Source organism: Salmo trutta, unplaced genomic scaffold, assembly GCF_901001165.1.
Source record: "Salmo trutta unplaced genomic scaffold, fSalTru1.1, whole genome shotgun sequence".
Lineage (NCBI taxonomy): Eukaryota > Metazoa > Chordata > Actinopteri > Salmoniformes > Salmonidae > Salmo > Salmo trutta.
In genome coordinates, this window is record NW_021822911.1 from 7,056,012 (window position 1) to 7,074,918 (window position 18,907).

Genomic DNA, 18,907 nt, shown 5'->3' on the forward strand with positions numbered 1-18,907 from the left:
ACGGAGAAAGATGGTCTGTGGCTGAACGTTGTCGTGAAAGACGAGGAAGAGGATGTCCCAATACAAAAACAAGTAAAGGGTGAGGCTGTTACAGTGAAAGAAGAGGAGAAAGACGTTACAGTGAAAGAAGAGGAAGACGCGTTCAGAGTGAAAGAGGAGGAGGATGTTACAGTAAAAGAAGAGGCGGAAGAGAAAGAGGAGGATGCTGTTTATGGAGTGAAAGAGGAGGAGGAGGAGATTGCTGTCACATTGGAGGAAGAAGAGGATGAAGAGGATGAAACGGGATATCTGGGCTCGGTTTCCCAAAGGCATGTTAAGGCGTCCAATGGTTCTAACGATGACCGGGCCCTGATTAACACTAGTAAGTACTGTCTTAAAAACAGGCACAAACTCTGCAGTTGTTGAACTGATGTGTGGTGTTAAAGGGGAAATATGCAATAGCTACATCCATATTTAGACTTTTTAAATAATTTATTTATAGCCATTGATTCTTGAAAAATATAACACAAGCCTCATGAGCTTAGTTCAATTGTTTACCCCATCAGAACTACAAATAAGCTTTTTTTACTCCAATGTTTAGAAACAATGTAAATGATAAACAAACACTGTATAGCCTCAACATGGTTAAAACTATAATGTTGATATCATGGATGATCAGTCCTTGCATCCGTAGGTCTGTCTATGAATTTGAGAGTAGTTACATTTCTCCAGCCCCATCGTCATCTTATAACCAAACTAGTGGTGGAATGACAGCTTTGTTATTGTTTGAACTGCAGATTGGTTGATAGATGTGCGGCTATTTTATAGGGGTAACCTAGGATTTAAATAGCAAAAAATTGTCAGCCCAGAGACTTGGTTTGGTAAACAGCTGAGGGATGGGGGAAGGAGAAATGTAACCACTCAAATGCATAGAGAAAGCTATTGTAGCAACCGTAACCCAACACCTATCGACCTCGTTAAGAAGTTCAGGCGTCTTGGTGTAACAGTTATAAGGTGTTGGCTTGACAGTTGCTGGACCCAGGTTTGAGTCCAGCTCAGGGCAACCCCCTGAATTGACTACACTATAAATACAAGCACTGGCCATCCATAAGGTCAAAATGATAGTTTTAAACAAGATTTCAAGGCTATACAGTGCTTGTTGACAAACAGTGGCGTTTTATGAGCTTATGTTTTGTTTTCTGATGGGGTAATACAGTTGAAATATTTGAGGTGTTTATAAGTTATATTCTTCAAGAATCAATGGTTATATAGTAAATGGGTCTTTCTATAACTGCCAGTGTAGATTTCCTGTGGGGGTCAAATTGTTAGAGCTGTTGATAAGTCATTAGCTGTGTTAGAATACTCATACTAACCATACTATTTGTGACGTGAATTGAGTATATAGTATGCTTATTGGTCATAGTATGATTTTTATTTCACCTTTATTTAACCAGGTAGGCTAGTTGAGAACAAGTTCTCATTTGCAACTGCGACCTGACCAAGATAAAGCGTAGCAATTCGACACATACAACAACACATGGAATAAACAAAAGATACAGTCAATAATACAGTAGAACAAAAGAAAACAAAAAGTCTATATACAGTCAGTGCAAATGAGGTAAGTTAAGACAATAAATAGGCCATGGTGGTGAAGTAATTACAATATAGCAATTAAACACTGGAATGGTAGATGTGCAGAAGATGAATGTGCAAGTAGAGATACTGGGGTGCAAAGGAGCAAGATAAATAAATAAACAGTATGGGGATGAGGTAGGTAGATAGATGGGCTGTTTACAGATGGGCTATGTACAGGTGCAGTGATCTGTGAGTTGCTCTGACAGCTGGTGCTTAAAGCTAGGCAGGGAGATGTGAGTCTCCAGCTTCAGAGGTTTTTGCAATTCGTTCCAGTCATTGGCAGCAGAGAACTGGAAGGAAAGACGACCAAAGGAGGAATTGGCTTTGGGGGTGACCAGTGAGATATACCTGCTGGAGCGCATGCTACGAGTGGGTGCTGCTATGGTGACCAGTGAGCTGAGAAAAGGCGGGGCTTTATCTAGCAGAGACTTGTAGATAACCTGTAGCCAGTGGGTTTGGCGACGAGTATGCAGCGAGGGCCAACCAACGAGAGCGTACAGGTCGCAATGGTGGGTAGTGTATTGGACTTTGGTGACAAAACGGATGGCACTGTGATAGACTGCATCCAGTTTGTTGAGTAGAGTGTTGGAGGCTATTTTAGAGATGACATCACCAAAGTCGAGGATCGGTAGGATGGTCAGTTTTACGAGGGTGTGTTTGGCAGCATGAGTGAAGAATGCTTTGTTGCGATATAGGAAGCCGATTCTAGATTTAATTTTGGATTGGAGATGCTTAATGTGAGTCTGGAAGGAGAGTTTACAGTCTAACCAGACACCCAGGTATTTGTAGTGGTCCACCTATTCTAAGTCAGAGCCGTCCAGAGTAGTGATGCTGGACTGGCGAGCAGGTGCGGGCAGTGATCGATTGAATAGCATGCATTTAGTTTTACCTGCGTTTAAGAGCAGTTGGAGGCCACGGAAGGAGAGTTGTATGGCATTGAAGCTCGTTTGGAGGTTAGTTAACACAGTGTCCAAAGAGGGGCCAGAAGTATACAGAATGGTGTCGTTTGCGTAGAGGTGGATCAGAGAATCACCAGCAGCAAGAGCAACATCATTGATGTATACAGAGAAGAGAGTCGGCCCGAGAATTGAACCCTGTGGCACCCCCATAGAGACTGCCAGAGGTCTGGACAACAGGCCCTCCGATTTGACACACTGAACTCTATCAGTGAAGTAGTTGGTAAACCAGGCGAGGCAATCATTTGAGAAACCAAGGCTGTTGATTCTGCTATAATAAGAATGTGGTGATTGACAGAGTCGAAAGCCTTGGCCAGGTGGATGAATACGGCTGCACAGTAATGTCTCTTATCGATGATGTCGTTGATGTAGTTAGTATGCCAAAAGTTCCCGGATGTCGTACTAAATTCGCCAAAATATGACGTATACACGCAGTACTTTAGGGCCCATAATGCAATTCTTCAGGAAATGGGCGTGGCTTCACATCATTTTCAGACTTGAAGAAAATGGCGGAAAATATGCAGCCAAAGTCCGAGAGCCCAAACAAATTAATTGCTTTAACTAATTATGACAAATGTTAAGAACATGTTAAGCAATGTAATAAAGTAATTACTTTTCAAGTAAGTTACCGTACACAATGTTTTGGCTGACAATTTGCTTGCATGTTATTACAGCAGTATGTACCGACATGTTAACTTCTCTGGGGTAGGTGGGACGCTACCGTCTCACCTCGCCAACAGCCATTGAAATAGCAGGGCGCCAAATTCAAAACAACAAAAATCTCATAATTCAAATTTCTCAAGCATACATGTATTATACACCATTTTAAAGATAAACTTCTCATTAATCCAACCACAGTGTCCGATTTCAAAAAGGCTTTACGGCGAAAGCATAGCATTAGATTATGTTAGGACAGCACCTAGACAAGAAAAACCACACAGCCATTTTCCAAGCAAGGGGAGGCGTCACAAAAACCAGAAATACAGCTAAACTGAATCACTAACCTTTGATGATCTTCATCAGATGGCACTCATAGGACTTCATGTTACACAATACATGTATGTTTTGCTCGATAAAGTTCACATTTATATCCAAAACCCCCATTTTACATTGGCGTGTAATGTTCAGAAATGTTTTGCCTCCCAAAGCTTCCAGTGAATGAGCACATCAATTTACAGAAATACTCATCATAAACGTTGATAAAATATACAACTGTTATTCAAAGAATTATAGATACACTTCTCCTTAATGCAACCGCTGTGTCAGATTTCAAAAAAGCTTCACAGCGAAAGCACACTTTGCAATAATCTGAGTACAGCGCACAGTCACCAAACCAAACCTGCCATTTTGTGGAGTCAACAAAACTCAGAAATAGCATTGATGATCTTCATCGGAATGCACTCCCAGGAATCCCAGTTCCACAATAAATGTTAATTTGTTTCGATAAAGTCCATTTTTATGTCCAAATACCTCCTTTTTGTTCGCGCGTTCAGTCGAGTAATCCAAATGCACTGTGCTTGCGCAGTAAGTTCAGACGAAAAGTCAAAAAAGTTATATTACAGTTCATAGAAACATGTCAAACGATGTATAGAATCAATCTTTAGGATGTTTTTATCATAAATCTTCCATAATATTCCAACCGGACGATTCCTTTGTCTTCATAAAGGAAAAGGAACACAGCTAACTCTCACTGGAGCGTGCCACTGAGCTCATGTCATTTTCTCAGTCATCTGATTCCAAGACCTCTTATTCTCTCCCCATTCACAGTAGAAGCATGAAACAACGTTCTAAAGACTGTTGACATCTAGTGGAAGCCTTAGGAAGTGCAAAATGACCCCACAGACACTGTATAATAGGCAATCACTTGAAAAACTACAAACCTCAGATTTCCACACTTCCTTGTTGGATTTTTTCTCTGGTTTTTGCCTGCCATATGTTCTGTTATACATTTTACATTTACATTTTAGTCATTTAGCAGACGCTCTTATCCAGAGCGACTTACAGTAGTGAATGCATACATTTCATTTCATACATTTTTTTCCCCCGTACTGGTCCCCCGTTATACTCACAGACATCATTCAAACAGTTTTAGAAAATCTACTAATAATATGCATATCCTACCTTCTGGGCATGAGTAGCAGGCAGTTTACTACGGGCACGCTTGTCATCCGGACGTAAAAATACTGCCCCCTACCCCAGTGAGGTTTTAACTAGCTACCTGACGTTAGTTGGCTACTTATACATCAAACTTGCCAGTATATTAACTATATTCTATCTAACTAACTACCCAACGTTTATTGACTTGATTGTACCTGTCGTGTCTTTGGGGTACAATTAAATCGAAAACATGTTTATCCAATAACTCCCTGTAATTATTATCATTAACTAGGAGATCGGGGCACCAAGGAAAATATTCAGATTACAAAGTTATAATTTTCCTAATATAACTTTCCTATATTATAACATTATATACTTTCTAGGGAGTTTTTCCTAGGGAGTTTTTCCTAGCCACCGTGCTTCTTTCACATGCATTGCTTGCTGTTTGGGGTTTTAGGCTGGGTTTCTGTACAGCACTTTGAGATATCAGCTGATGTACGAAGGGCTATATAAATAAATTTGATTTGATTTGATATATTATATTATAGTATAGGCCGATTATCTTCTGGTTTAAATGGTGTATTTTACCTCGCGTCCAGTCTCATTCCAAACGTCGTAAATTGTTGTATCTGCACGAATCCAGCCTTTACTAAAGTCATCCATACATCAATTGTCTTAAAATCATTTATTTACTAAACTAAGTAATTCACAGAAAGCATACAAACAGTAATTATCGTCACAAAGAATTGGTAGAGTAATGTGCCCTAGTGGGCTAAACAGGCATGGCTGGTGTCTTGTTAAACAAAGGGTCATAAAAGGTCAGCTGAGGAGGCACACAGAGTTCATTAATATTAACAATTGATATGCTAATCCTTTGCACATGAACGCTCACTCATTCGGGAACAATTGCAATCAATATATATTTACGCTCAGTGTGTCGTCGGGATCCTTGTTGGAGAGTTCTCTCTCTTAGAATGGATCTTTCAAAGCGACATTCATTAATGTCGTTATAGAATGGATGTTTCGTTGGTCTTCGTGTTCAATTATATAATTTACTTAGCTGCAGACTAATAATTAATATCAAAGACTTGTTCTTATTTTGTCGGTCTCGATAGTCTAAAAGTTTAACCATGTGGTATAGTTAACTTTCAGTAGAGGAATTGGGGGTCAAACCTTGGCTCTCTCTTCTGAGGTAAGCTGGTCTAAAGAAAGTAAATCAGGGTGGGGTTTTATACGTGAACATAGAACAGGCTTGTCACATGACGCCTGGTCCTGTCTGTGTCCCTGGGGGCGTGCCGATGACTGATTTAATCTGGTACAGAAATACATTCTATCACATTAACATCAGTACATGGCATCTCAATGTATTACAAATAGCTTTATCCTTATTAATACATTTTATACAACCATTTAGATGCAAGTCCCATAGCTGAGGCTATTATATAAACAGTATTATGGTAATATTGTCTCTTCTGACTATCACAAAATTGTACCAAGCGGACCAGTTCGTAGCTGGATTCTTCACCAATCTTTTATACCTTCTCCAGAACATAAATGTTGTTCGGTTCCCCAATTCTGTGACTTGGAAGAATTTCCTGTGTCTCTCTATGAAACCCCTCTGTGTCTCAACTGGGCCATGTGGCAAGAGATTCTCCTCTAGAATTTGACCACCCCTTCACACAGGGCCTGGGTGGGGGAGGTAGGTTGGGGGATGGTGCAAGGGGGAGGGGGTCAACTGTCCTCCCTGTACTCAAAGAGGGCAACGTCATGACATACCCGTCATCCTTAGCTTAGCTAAATGGTATAGTCGTGTGCGTTCTCAATGGACATTTGGGTGCTTTCATAAATTCGCTCTGAGCACTCTCGTCTGAGTACCAGAGAGCAGAATAATGAATTTACTAGCACTCAACACCCGTTGAATATGTCCAGGTGTCAGTAAACGTAGGCAAAAATTGTAATTAAATGTTTTCCAGCAGCACAGTTACAGTCACTCTGGATAACATGAAAACTGCATAACCAGCTCTGCTAGGGCGAGTAAAATGGTCAGAGTCTCATTTGTGTCTGGAAGTAGCTAGCAAGCTAAGGTCAGAACGGTCAAATCAACCCAACTCCTCGGCCGGAGCGGCCAGTGGCTCCGAGAGAGAAACGGGCTGAATTTACAAACGGACAACCTGACAACGGTCTGAATTTATGAAGTACTCTGGTATTCAAGATTGAATTTAAAAACACACCTGAAGTCGTAAAATGTCTAACTAGTAATGTGTTATGCTAACTAGCTAGCAAGAGGTTGCATAGCAACAGCATAAACATCCGGTAGACAGGAGAAGAGCCTCAACTGAAAGGAAACGGTTCAGTTACAGTTTACTACAATTAACTAATAGTATGTAGTATATACTCATTAAGTATGTAGTATACAGTATACTACAATTATCTAATAGTATGTAGTATATACTCATTAAGTATGTAGTATACAGTATACAGTATACTACAATTATCTAATAGTATGTAGTATATACTCATTAAGTATGTAGTATACAGTTTACTACAATTCACTAATAGTATGTAGTATATACTCATTATGTATGTAGTATACAGTATACTACAATTAACTAATAGCATGTAGTATATACTCATTAAGTATGTAGTTACAGTATACTACAATTAACTAATAGTATGTAGTATATACTCATTATGTATGTAGTTACAGTATACTACAATTAACTAATAATATGTAGTATGTACTCATTAAGTATGTAGTATACAGTATGTTAGTATGGGTATTCAAACACAGCTATTCGTCTTTTTTCATTGTTTTCAATGCCATTACATTAAAGGCGAAACATACCTACGTTCCATAACATTTATGAATTGTTTGAAACCTTTGTTTTAAACCCTTCTCAGAGTTGGTGCCTTGCCGGATTTGTATATATATTTTTTAAATGAAACACTACTTGACTTTCCTTGTATTTATGGCAGTTTAGTTCCCTTAAGGGTCAGTCAACTTTGGTACAACATACTATGGGGAGTTGCGACTTCGGTTGAAGGATCTAAAATCACACCTGAAAAGGCCAATGAAATCCACGCCTGGCTGGAAGTCCCGCCTTCCACAGGTGATGAGCGTCAGGCTGGGATTCATTCCTTCCATTATTCCGCTCTTCACCTCGGTGTGAACAGGAACAATTCATGCTACTAAAACATACAATTGTAACACGAGACTGTCTTACGTTGCTCCAACTAAACTGACCCTTAGTGGTAGAGTGTGATCACCCCCTGGACTTTGTGTGGTTCTCATAGTTTCCTAATCACAATGTCCTGGTTATAGCAATGAGTAAGATGGCTAAAAATGAGACCTAGACAATGTAAGTTCTGACCGAGGTAAAGTTGGATTTAAATTCAGACATTGGCCAAAATAATTAAAATTGTAAAAATCAATAACTAATTCATTGATTGTCACAGAAACATTAAACTAGGTATGATTTATTATATAAATGTCTAGCATACTTTTACAACCTTTGTTTTGAATAAAAATTCCAGTTTTGATTTTATAGAAATACATCATCTATAAAATTCCATTTAAAAGTGGTATAAATCAGTAACTAATTCACCATTTGTCACAGAAAAATGAATAATTAAAAGTTAATTTGTGAAATTTCTTTCCTTAATGCATTTGAGCCAATCAGTTGTGTTGTGACAAGGTAGGGTTTTTGCACTTTCTAGTAGGCTTATATTGAACATATGGCAAATAGGAGTGGCAATGTCGTCCTCTATTATCCTCAGTAATTTTTCCATCCAAGTTGTCAGACCCCAGTGGCCTGAAAAAGAAAAGGAGAACCTCACACTCTAGGAGCTCAGATGCAATAATTTAATAACCTAATAACCAACGTTTCCACAGACAAGCTGTCTTCATCAGGGTATAATGACAAACACTGTGGGTCACTAGTTTATATTGTGTCAAAGGACACACACAGGTGTCTGTAATCATGTCTGAGTGTGGCCTGATATCATTGGTTAATTTACAGATAGAAATAGAACATATGAAAACATAAATGGATAGCATACGATCATAGATACAATTTGGCTATGTAGACCTCCAAACATTTACAATGAATAGCAATATTACAATAATGGATACATAGACCTCCAAACATTTACAATGAATAGCAATATTACAATAATGGATACATAGACCTCCAAACATTTACAATGAATAGCAATATTACAATAATGGATACATAGACCTCCAAACATTTACAATGAATAGCAATATTACAATAATGGATACATAGACCTCCAAACATTTACAATGAATAGCAATATTACAATAATGGATACATAGACCTCCAAACATTTACAATGAATAGCAATATTACAATAATGGATACATAGACCTCCAAACATTTACAATGAATAGCAATATTACAATAATGGATACATAGACCTACAAGCATTTACAATGAATAGCAATATTACAATAATGGATACATAGACCTCCAAACATTTACAATGAATAGCAATATTACAATAATGGATACATAGACCTACAAACATTTACAATGAATAGCAATATTACAATAATGGATACATAGACCTACAAACATTTACAATGAATAGCAATATTACAATAATGGATACATAGACCTCCAAACATTTACAATGAATAGCAATATTACAATAATGGATACATAGACCTCCAAACATTTACAATGAATAGCAATATTACAATAATGGATACATAGACCTCCAAACATCTACAATGAATAGCAATATTACAATAATGGATACATAGACCTCCAAACATTTACAATGAATAGCAATATTACAATAATGGATACATAGACCTCCAAACATTTACAATGAATAGCAATATTACAATAATGGATACATAGACCTCCAAACATTTACAATGAATAGCAATATTACAATAATGGATACATAGACCTCCAAACATCTACAATGAATAGCAATATTACAATAATGGATACATAGACCTCCAAACATTTACAATGAATAGCAATATTACAATAATGGATACATAGACCTACAAACATTTACAATGAATAGCAATATTACAATAATGGATACATAGTCCTCCAAACATTTACAATGAATAGCAATATTACAATAATGGCTACATAGACCTCCAAACATTTACAATGAATAGCAATATTACAATAATGGATACATAGACCTCCAAACATTTACAATGAATAGCAATATTACAATAATGGATACATAGACCTACAAACATTTACAATGAATAGCAATATTACAATAATGGCTACGTTGAGACCGACGGGAGCAAGGCTCTTTAAATTTAAGATCCAGGCAGCCTCTTGTTTTTAACAATAAATTGTCGAGGTCACCCCCTCTCCTAGGGAGGGTGACGTGTTCGATGCCGATATAATGTAGGGACGAAATCAAGGGGTTCGCTTCCAAAAAGATTTTACCACAAGGACAAATTAAAAGATAAATAACTGCCTTAGTGGTGCACCTGATAACACCTTTGATTGGGATCTGTTTCCCTGTTTGGGGGTGTTTGAAGGATCTACATTTATAAGTGCCATTGCATTGAGCGCAGCCATTACATTTGTAGTTTCCATCCAGAAGAGGTGTAAATAGACGTTGTGCAGAGATATTTTGGGGAGGTAAATCAGAGTTTAGTAAGAATGCAAGAATGCTTGGTTTTTGTGAGACTGTCCTTGAAAGAGATAATTTCTTGATTTTTGTACCCCTTCTCCTCTGTCAAATCGTTTTTTCTCTCCTTTAGAGTCTGTTATTAGGTCTATGTTGTTGTTAGGTGATGTTATGGGTCCTACAGTAGGTATATGTTGTTAGGTGAAGTTATGGGTCCTACAGTAGGTCTATGCTGTTGTTAGGGGAAGTTATGGGTCCTACAGTAGGTCTATGTTATTGTTAGGTGAAGTTATGGGTCCTACAGTAGGTCTATGTTGTTAGGTGAAGTTATGGGTCCTACAGTAGGTCTATGTTGTTGTTAGGTGAAGTTATGGGTCCTACAGTAGGTCTATGTTGTTGTTAGGTGAAGTTATGGATCCTACAGTACGTCTATGTTGTTGTTAGGTGAAGTTATGGGTCCTACAGTACGTCTATGCTGTTGTTAGGTGAAGTTATGGGTCCTACAGTAGGTCTATGTTATTGTTAGGTGAAGTTATGGGTCCTACAGTAGGTCTATGTTGTTAGGTGAAGTTATCGGTCCTACAGTACGTGTGTGTTACTGTTAGGATCTTCCAGTAGTTATTGATGGCCTTCCATGTGGCTCAGTTGGTAGAGCATGGTGTGTGCAACGCCAGGGTTGTGGGTTCGATTCCCACAGGGGGGGGGGGGGGAGGCATGAAATGTATGCATTCACAACTGTAAGTCGCTCTGGATAAGAGCGTCTGCTAAATGACTAAAATGTAAAAAAAAAAATGTAATGTTACTACTAATGTGAAAACAAGACAAAATATGACTATTGTTGCTCACTTGACTGTATTAAGACAATTGTCAAATAATTTAACAGACGTCAATTGTTGTACAACTTCATGGGTACACTCTGGGCATCACCTTTGACCTCAAATAAAGAGTGGATTTCTGCTGTTGTGGGACTTTAACCATCTGTTTAATTTTGTCGTTCACACAGGAGAGAGATGTGACTATCCTGGGTCCTCTGGGGAGTCTCAACAAGATCATGATGCTGACAGGGCAGAGAAGAGTCTCTCCAGATCAGAACACCTCAAGAAACACCAGCAGAGACCCACATTGAATAATCCTTACTGCTGCTCTGACTGTGAGAAGAACTGCAAATCTAAATCAGAACTTGAAATACACCGGAGAATCCACACAGGAGAAAAGCCGTACCACTGCTCTCATTGTGAAATGAGTTTCTCTAGATCATATTCATTGAAAACACACTTGCTAATTCACACAGGAGAGAAATCTTATAGCTGTACTCAATGTGGGAAGAGTTTTACTACATCTTCCAATCTGACTAAACATCAGAAAACACACACAACAGAGAAACCTTATAGCTGTGATCAATGTGGGAAGAGTTATGTTACATCTAGCTATCTGACTTTACACAAGAGAACACACACAGGAGATAAATCTTATAGCTGTGATCAATGTGGGAGGAGTTATGTTACATCTAGCTCTCTGACAGTACACCAGAGAACACACACAGGAGAGAAACCATTTAGCTGTACTCAATGTGGGAAGAGTTTTACGACATCTAGCTCTCTGAAGGTACACAAGAGAACACACACAGGAGATAAACCATGTAGCTGTACTCAATGTGGAAAGAGTTTTACTCGGTCAAGCTCCTTGGTTATGCACCAGAGAATACACACAGGAGAGAAACCATATAGCTGTAATCAATGTGGGAAGAGTTTTACTCAGCCAAATGGACTGATATTACACAAGCGGACACACACAGGAGAGAAACCGTGTAGTTGTACTCAATGTGGGAAGAGTTTTATTCAGGCAAGCTGCCTGAAAGTACACCTGAGAACACACACAGGAGAGAAAACTTACCATTGCGCTGACTGCAGAAAGAGTTTTATTAGCTTAAGTAATTTAAAATCACACCAGAGAACACACACAGGAGAGAAAACACCATATAGCTGTACTCAATGTGGGAAGCGTTTTATTCAGTCAAGCTCCCTAATCGTGCACCAGAGAATACACACAGGAGAGAAACCTTATAGCTGTACTCAATGTGGGAAGAGTTTTACTCAGGCAAGCTGCCTGAAAGTACACCTGAGAACACACACAGGAGAGAAACCTTACCACTGCTCTGACTGCGGAAAGAGTTTTGTTAGATCAAGTGATTTAAAATCACACCAGAGAACACACACAGGAGAGAAACCACCATATAGCTGTACTCAATGTGGAAAGAGTTTTAATCAGTCATGCTCCTTGATATCACACCAGAGAACACACACAGGAGAGAAGCCTTATAGCTGTACTCAATGTGGGAAGAGTTTTACTCAGTCAAGTGGCCTGATAGCACACCAGAGAACACACACATTAGAGAAATCTCATAGCTGTCATCAATGTGACAAGAGATACTCTGTTAAAAGATCTCTGATCAAACATCAGAAAATACATAAATGAAGGAATTGTTTTAATAATTTCACAGTGTAGAATGTTTTAACATTGTAGTAGGAGTATTTTAATAATGTCACAATGTAGAACCCTAAACGTTTGTCCCCTGTTCTATTGATTTCAACATGATATGGATATTAGCCTCAGGGGGAAAATCCAGGCTCTGAAATGGAAGAGTTACTATTTATGTGATTTAACAAAAAGTGACTAACAAAAAAAGAGTTGTGTTACACTTACCATGTTGGTGACCCACTTGAATCAAAATGCAACACTTCAAATGTAGCTAGCTGTTTTCTACAAGTTGTCCTCTAACAAGTGATGTACACATTATTCCCAGATTCTGTGTGGTTTTTGAGCTGTTAGTTTTAACAGGACGTGCAACCTCATCTCCCTCCTCTCGCACAAATGATTTTAGCAGGATATCGATGAGTGATGACAAATAAGTGTTGTGTTCCTTTGTTCAGCGACCCCTACATTTAAATGTATCACTCCAAAATGTAGCTGACTGTCTTCTGCAGGTTGTCCTCTAACCAGTGAGGTGAAATATATCTCCCATTTCCATGTGTTTATTTTAGTTGTTAGTTTCAACAGCACGTACAACCTGATTTCCCCCCTAATCGATATCAGTGATTTATTGCTACTTGTCAAAACATCAGCGTTTCTGGTGCTTGTGCAGTTTATAAGGTGCTTGTTTAAAAAATACAAGTAATATGATTATTATGGCTGATGTTTGTGTATATAGCACATTTTATGTTTAGGTTTTCAATATATCACAAACTGTTTCTGCATATTGGTTATTGATTTGGACACGTTAAAACTGTGTTTTGACGTTGGGGCTATCCCACCTAGCAAAATGTAATTGAAAAGCTGTTGAAAATAAGACTATGCAACCAAATATTTCATATTTACATTTCATGTAACATTTAGTAATGATAATTATTTATGTAACCAAATTACATTTTTTGGGTACAATTATATTGACATTGTTGCCCTGCTTTTAGAATATCTGGGTTCATTCTCACACATGCCAACCCAAATGTACTAGAGCATGACATTGGGGACTGGGCCCCGATCCAACAACATGCCTATCTAGTGAACCCTGAAAAGAGAGAGAAGCACCGCAGTGAGGTGGAAAGTTACTACGGATATTGCAGGAGTTTCCTCTTGAAATCAGACATGTCTGTGGTGAGGACAACTTGGTTGCTGATTGTCTCAAGTGTGGGCAGTCAAAAAGATTTGTGTTTTGCATTTAGCCAGTAAGTTGCCATGGATCACAATTTATTTTGACTGCACATTTTTCCGTTTTGGAGATGAGTTTTGTTTGGGCTCGTTCCAAGGGGACGAGAGTTCTAGAAGCTAGTGAGTTTTAGGAAGACGAGAGTTCTAGAAGCTAGTGGGGGGGAAAATGTTTTTTCTTGTTTTTAATTGTTGACAGCCAGTAGACACCATGTTTATATTGGTGAAGGTGAATCATTGTAGTTGATTATAATGTGAAATAGAAGTTGTTTTCTGTTGGTGGTGAGCATTCTCTTAAGGGGTGTTAGAGGTTCACGATAGGGGCAACACCAAATGTTTGATGTATTATAATAATTGATTATGCTAATGTTGTATTAATGAAAGGGGAGGGGTTATAAGACCCCTCCCTCCTTACATTTATAGGGTCCTAGACTACAGATTAACAATATATATATATATACATTATGAGGTTTAATATTGTTCCACAGTACTTTTCTACTGCCTCTTATAACAAAACTGTCTGAGAAATGTGTGACTGTGAAGACAGGACTCTGCAGGGGAGTGTAAGACACTAGTCGGACATTCCACTATAAATCAACTTGGACATTTACTGCTAAGCTTTTAGATAACACTGAAACTCTACGTTTGTATAGCTGTGTGGCTGCATGGGCTTGGTCTCATGAGTAGAAGGTAATGATGTAATGGCTGGACTTCGGGTTTAATAAAAGCAACTTGGGACTTTTCCTTTTTTGCAGAACTTACTCGGAAACATGCGTTATGTTCCTGTTGTCAACTTCTGTCTGCAATTGCATTAAAGGTTTTGAATGATTTTATTACCAATGAGCCAGTGATTGACAAGGAAATGAATTTCAAAGGAAGAGAAAATGTGTCAAAGAATAGTCTTACAAGCATTAAAACATATATATATATATTAAATAAATATTGAAAGAAATGGCATCAACATACAATGTAATGCAAAATAGAAGAACATATTGGAGAAAGCACTAGCCAATACAGTACTGCCATACAGTAACAGTACTGTCATACAGGCCTAATATCACATTTCAAGATATCTTTGTACACAAATTGTTCAATATTTTATCAGGCTGACTTGAAAGATTATATGCAACATTTTGCTGCGTGGCAATACTGTGTTTGGATTCTGAAGGGAATTTATACAAAAGAGGTAGTCTAGACACTGTATTAATACTATTATGCATTTGAATCCCATCAACAGCTACCATCTAAGATATTAATTTCCCTCCACAAGGGGGCGGACATGTAATGTTTCCAAAATGGGATAGTATTGTACATGTAACGTTTCCAAAATGGGATAGTATTGTACATGTAACGTTTCCAAAATGGGATAGTATTGTACATGTAACGTTATGCCCCCTTGTGAGTTAATAGTATTGCATGCTGTAGCAGGCTATATAAAGAGGAAGACCTCCATTGACAATTCAGTTTGTTGTAACTGTGACAGGTTAAAGGAAATACTCATAGCCTGTTATACATTAAAAAGTATTAGTAAGTTCATAGTATGTGAGGATCTTAAAACATCTAAGGTTAAAAAGATCATGCATTCTGTATTAGTTGATAGAGATGGATAACATTCATATAATTGTGTTAAAAAGTTCAAATCCGTCAAGCTTACAAAGGGTAAAAATTGTAAAAGGAATGTGTAAACGTTATATTAGTTACTTTATTTTGTGGTGCCAAATTGAAGGGGAAAAGTGTTAATCTGTGATCTACTAAATGCTCTTAATCTATGAGCCTGAGATCGATTGCTCTGGTCTCCACCCAAGTTCGGGGGAAATCACGGGTTTTAACTCATTGCACTAAAGGTCATTGAGGAAACAATACTCTCGTGATTATTTCTCCCCTTTTTCAGGGGCGTAACATCTCGTCTGGACAGGTCACCGTCCTAAGTTAGTTAGTTAGTTAGTTAGTTAACGAAGCTAACGTTAGCTAGTTCATTATCACAAAAGTGAGAACTGCTCTAGATTGGAAACTTACGTTAATGAGTGTAAAGCCATGTTGGGTTTATGGAAACGATATACAATATATGGGAAAGAATATAGTTGAGGAAATAATCCAAACCTAGTTGTGCCTAGTTAGGACATAACGTTAACTAGCTAACGGTACTGTACTGTAGCTCATACAACGCCGACGGTCAAACCCGGCTTTCTAATATTTACGTTCATTAACTATAGTAACGTTATGGAAGATATTCACAGAAAACCATCATTGTCTTCGTCATTCATTATTAGTATGTTATATTATTATAATAAATGATTTCGAGACATATTCAGAGCCAAACATCAACCCAACTTAACCTTTTTAACTGTTGTCGCATCCAAACTTGTCACCATCGTTTTCAGTTGTAATTGCGAAGTTCCCGGAAGAAGTCCAGCAACAACGGAGGTTCCTCGATGAACCCACCTTCTAACAAGTTCTTTGAAGAACCTTTTGGGGCTGTTTTTCATTGACCAAGAACCCTACGGTTCTTAGGGGATCTGAGAACAACTCCAGTTGAACCCTTCATTGTTAGAGTGTAGTCGGCTCTATTTACTCTCAGATTCAAACATGATGATTAGTATCAACGATCAAGTCAGCTGCTGCTGCTCCAATACAGTATGAGGTGAGACGGTGAACTGATGTTGAACTGGGCAGTCAGCTGCTGCTGCTCCAATACAGTATGAGGTGAGACGGTGAACTGATGTTGAACTGGGCAGTCAGCTGCTGCTGCTCCAATACAGTATGAGGTGAGACGGTGAACTGATGTTGAACCGGGCAGTCTGCTGCTCCAATACAGTATGAGGTGAGACTGAACTGACGTTGAACTGGGCAGTCAGCTGCTGCTGCTCCAATACAGTATGAGGTGAGACTGTGAACTGACGTTGAACTGGGCAGTCAGCTGCTGCTCCAATACAGTATGAGGTGAGACGGTGAACTGATGTTGAACTGGGCAGTCTGCTGCTGCTGCTCCAATACAGTATGAGGTGAGACGTTGAACCGGGCAGTTAGTCATTTATTCTGTACTATGAGTCTGGTCTAACATTGTGGTGGAAATTCTAACCAATAAGGAGAGACTGTCATTTCTTCAAACAATCAACCATTATTTGATAAGAATTGCAATAATGTAGCTGGTCAGCCCTACACTCTGAGGTGGAAGGCCAAGAGCTCGATGACACAAGGAATACAGAAGCCTTATATAGTCAAACTATCTTGTGTATATAGAAAACACGTGATCTTGGTTTGTGTACGTGTGTGGAGAACGAGACACAGACTAACTGTGAATTGGTCGTCTCGTTCTGTAGCAACAGCTAGTTATTCTAGTCTTCTAGTGAGGTGTTCTTACGTTCTCCCCTTGGGTGTAGCTCGTCTGAGGAGGAGACGTAAATGCCTGGGCCTAAACACACCAGGTAAACCAGATGAAAGGGGAAGAAATGTGGGGTGTAATGAGCAAAAATAACCAGAACTCAATGTTAGCCCTCAGGGGATGTTTAGTAAAGTAATTACATAAACAATATAAAACACCCATAAAGAATCAGTAGGAAAACAAAAAAACAACCACAACCAGAGAAGGTAATGTGTGGAATCGGGGTCCAAGTAATGAAAATAAACAAAAGGTCCCTCCTCTTCTACACACCTAATCCTTCCTAACACACTCTAAACCCTAACCCACTGTCCTACCTGGTTCCAAGAAAATACAAGGGTGACACCCGCCCGGCTAACCTAGTGTATAAAACAATGGGTTATCTATGTGGGACCACCCATGGGCAGATCTACCTTTTCCCTTCTCCAGGACCTAGGTAGGGTGGAGTACGTCAGGAGGACAGGATGAAACACAAACAAAGAAATTAACACAAATAATCAAACAAAAAACAAGTGTCCTCTCTCTCCCCCTCTCTTCTTCTCTTCTCACACGGCAAACAGATATCCTCTCTGTAATCAGCTACAGCCACGCCCACCATCGTTAGCCGCAACTCGGTACACCTGTAATGCCCAGGACACAAACACACTAACAGGGGAAAATGGGGAACAAGAGAAACGTAACACGTAACACAGAGTAAAAACCAAGCCATGAGGTCAAAGGAATTGTCCATAGAGCTCTGAGACATTATTGTGTCAAGGCAGAGATCTGGGGAAAGGTACCAAAAAATGCCTGCAAGAACACAGTGGCCTCCATCATTCTGAAATGGAAGAAGTTTGGAACCACCAAGACTCTTCCCAGAGCTGGCCGCCCGGCCAAACTGAGCAATCGGGGGAGAAGTGCCTTGGTCAGGGAGGTGACCAAGAATCCGATGGTCACTCTGACAGAGCTCCAGAGTTCCTCTGTGGAGATGGGAGAACCTTCCAGAAGGACCATCATCTCTGCAGCACTCCACCAATCAGGCCTTTATGGTAGAGAGGCCAGACGGAAGCCACTCCTCAGTAAAAGGCATATGACACCCCACTTGGAGTTTGCCAAAAGGCACCTAAAGGACTCTCAGACCATGAGAAACAAGATTTATACTATTGGTAAAACGTGGATAACCACGCTAGCTTCGCTCTCGTGTGGTGCTAACAAGTATAATAGGTAGTGCTAGGTATCAACAGCCTCCCGAGTGGTGCTAACAAGTATAATAGGTAGTGCTAGGAATCAACAGCTTCCCGAGTGGTGCTAACAAATATAATAGGTAGTGCTAGGTATCAACAGCCTCCCGAGTGGCGCAGCTCTGCATCGCACTACAGATCCGGGTTCGATCCCGGACTGTGTCGCAGCCGGCCGCAACCGGGAGACCCATGAGGCGGCACACAATTTGCCCAGCGTCGTCCAGGATAGGGGAGGGTTTGGCCGGCTTGGATGTCCTTGTCCCACCGATCATAAGATCAAAATGATAGGGCTTAGACTGTAAAAC

General features: G+C 39.3%; 1 long non-coding RNA gene across 1 annotated transcript; it reads left to right on the forward strand.

The window, feature by feature from the left end:
• The first annotated feature begins 319 nt into the window (after positions 1-319).
• Positions 320-11,527, forward strand: LOC115186378 (uncharacterized). Its single transcript, XR_003875730.1, has 2 exons — positions 320-361; positions 11,305-11,527. It is a non-coding gene; the product is annotated as an uncharacterized LOC115186378 (long non-coding RNA).
• Positions 11,528-18,907: the final 7,380 nt, after the last annotated feature.